This window comes from Galeopterus variegatus, unplaced genomic scaffold (assembly GCF_000696425.1).
Source record: "Galeopterus variegatus unplaced genomic scaffold, G_variegatus-3.0.2 Scaffold5414, whole genome shotgun sequence".
Taxonomy (NCBI): Eukaryota; Metazoa; Chordata; class Mammalia; order Dermoptera; family Cynocephalidae; genus Galeopterus; species Galeopterus variegatus.
In genome coordinates this window covers 69,084-72,000 of record NW_007731525.1, presented here as the reverse complement: position 1 = coordinate 72,000, position 2,917 = coordinate 69,084, and positions in this window count along the sequence as shown.

Here is a 2,917-nt window from a genome sequence, read left to right as displayed (position 1 = left end):
TTTTTTTTTTTTTTTTTTTTTTTTTGTCTTTTGTCTTTTTTCCGTGTCCGGCAACGGGATCGCAAGCCTCGGTGTTGCCCCCGCGCCTCGCTCAGCCAGTGAGCGGGAGCCGGTCTGTACGTGGGATCCGAACCCTCGGACGGGAGCGCCGCCGCGCTTCCCAAGCGGCGCACTACCCAGTGCGCCACCGGGCCGGCCCTGGGCTAGCTTTCTTGATTTCTTTTTCTGCATGCTCACTGGTGAAGTACAGAAATGCTACTGATTTTTGTGTGTTGATTTTGTACCCTGCAACTTTGCTGAAATCGTTTATCAACTCTAGGAGTTTTTTTTATAGAAGCTTTAAGCTTTTCAATTTATAGGATCATATCATCTGCAAAAAGGGACAGCTTGACTTCATCTTTTCTGATCTGAATGCCCTTTATTTCCTTCTCTTCTCCGATTGTTCTGGCTATTCAACACTGTGTTGAATAGGAGTGGTCAGAGTGGGCATCCTTGTCTAGTTCCTGTTCTTAAAGGAAAAGCTTTCAGCTTTTCCCCATTCAGGATGATATTGGCAGTGAGCTTATTTTCCCCATTCAGGTTGATACTGGCAGTGAGCTTATCATATATGGCTTTAATTATGTTGAGATACTTTCCATCTATGCCTAACTTGTAGAGAGTCTTTATCATGAAAGGATGTTGAATTTTGTAAAATGCTTTTTCCATGCCAATAGAGATGATCATGTGGTTTTTGTCTTTGTTTTTATTAATGTATCTAATTTATTGATTTATGCATGTTAAACCAACCTTGCATCCCCGGGATGAATCCCACTTGATCATGGTATATAATTTTCTGTATGTGTTGCTGTATTCTATTAGCTAGTATTTTATTGAGGATTTTTGCATTTATATTCATCAAGGATATTGGCCTGTAGTTTTCTATTTTTGATGCATCTTTGTCTGGTTTTGGTATCAGGGTGATATTTGCCTCATAGAAAAGTTTGGGAGAATGGCCTCTGTTTCAATCTTTTGGAACAATTTGTAGAGAATTGGTGTCAGTACCTCTTTGAATATTTGCTAGAACTCTGCAGTGAACCCATCCGGTCCTGGGCTTTTCTTTTTTGGGAGCCTTCTGATAACAGCTTCAATCTCTTTTATGCATCTGTTCAGATTTTCTATATCTTCTTGCCTCAGTTTTGGTAGCTTGTATACATCCAGAAATTTATCCATTTCCTCCAGATTTTCAAATTTGTTGGCATATAGATGTTTATAGTAATCTCTAATGATTCCTTGCATTTCTGAGGTGTTAGTTGTAATATCACCTTTTTCATTTCTAATTTTTGTTATTTGAGTCTTCTCTCTTCTTAGTCTTGCTAAAGGTTTGCCTATTTTATTAATCTTTTCAAAGAACAAACTTTGTTTCATTGATCTTTTGTATTGTTTTTTGTGTTTCTATTTCATTTAGTTCTGCTCTGATCTTAATTATTTCTTTCTGTCTACTAACTTTAGGCTTGGATTGTTCTTGTTTTTCTAGATCTTTAAGGTGAAGTGTTAGGTTATTTATTTTCCATCTTTCCATTCTTCTGAAGTAAGCATTTAATGCAATAAATTTTTCCCTTAAAACTGCTTTTGCAGTATCCGACAGGTTTTGGTATGATGTGTCATTATTTTCATTAGTTTCAAGAAATTTTTTGATTTCCTGTTTAATTTCTTCTTAGACCCACATGTCATTAAGTAGAATGTTGTTTAATTTCCATGAGTTTGTATAGTTTTTAGAGTTTTGTTTATTATTGATTTCTAATTTTAATCCATTGTGATCAGAAAAACTACATGGAATCATTCCAATTTTTTTGAATTTGTTAAGACTTGCTTTGTGACTTAACATGCAGTCTGTCCTGGAGAATGTTCCATGTGCTGATGAGAAGAATGAATATTATGAGGTTGTTGGTGGTATGTTCTCTAGATATCTGCCAAATCCAAGTGGTCTAAAGTATTGTTTAGATCTTGTGTTTCTCTGTTGATTTTTTGCCTAGATGATCTGTCCAATGATGAGAGTGGGGTGTTCAGGTCCCCCACTATTATGGTGTTAGTGTCTACTTCTTTCTTTAGGTCTAATAGTGTTTGCTTTGTAAATGGCTGCTCCAACATTAGGTGCATATATATTTATGATTGTTACATCTTCTTGATGGATAGATACTTTTATCATTATATATTGGCCATCTTTATCTGTTTTAATGGTTTTTGGTTTGAGTTCTATTTTATCTGATATAAGAATAGCTACTCCAGCTCATTTTTCATTTCTACTTCCATGATATATCTTTTTCCATCCTTTCACTCTTAGTCTATGTGTGTCTTTACAGGTCAAGTGAGTCTCTTGGAGACAGAATATTGCTGGGTCCATCTTTTTAATCCAGTCAGTCAGTCTGTGTCTTTTGAATGGAGAATTTAGGCCCTTTACATTCAGAGTTATTATTGAAAGGTGTTGATTTACTCCTAGCATTATACTGATTTTTGTTTAGATGTCTCAAGTATCTTTTGTTCCTTCCTTTCACATTTTCTGTTTGTCTTCAATATTTGTTGGTTTCTTGGGGTGACAGATAAGCTATTTTTTTCTCTCTTTGGTTAGCATCTTTGTTTTGCTGATAGGTATTGTTCTTTCTTGTGTATTCATGGTAGTGATGGTTGTTTTTGTGGTATCAAACCCAGTACTTCCTTGAGAATTTCTTGTAGGGCTGGTCGTGTGGTAGTGAAGTCCCACAGTTTTTGTTTGTCTGAGAAATATACTATTTGTCCTTCATTTCAGAAGGATAGCTTTGCTGGGTAAAGTATTCTTGGCTGGCAATTTTTGTTCTTTAGTGTTTTGAATATATCATCCCATTCTTTTCTGGCTTTTAGTGTTTCTGATGAAAAGTCTGATGTTTTTTTTTTTTTTTTTTTT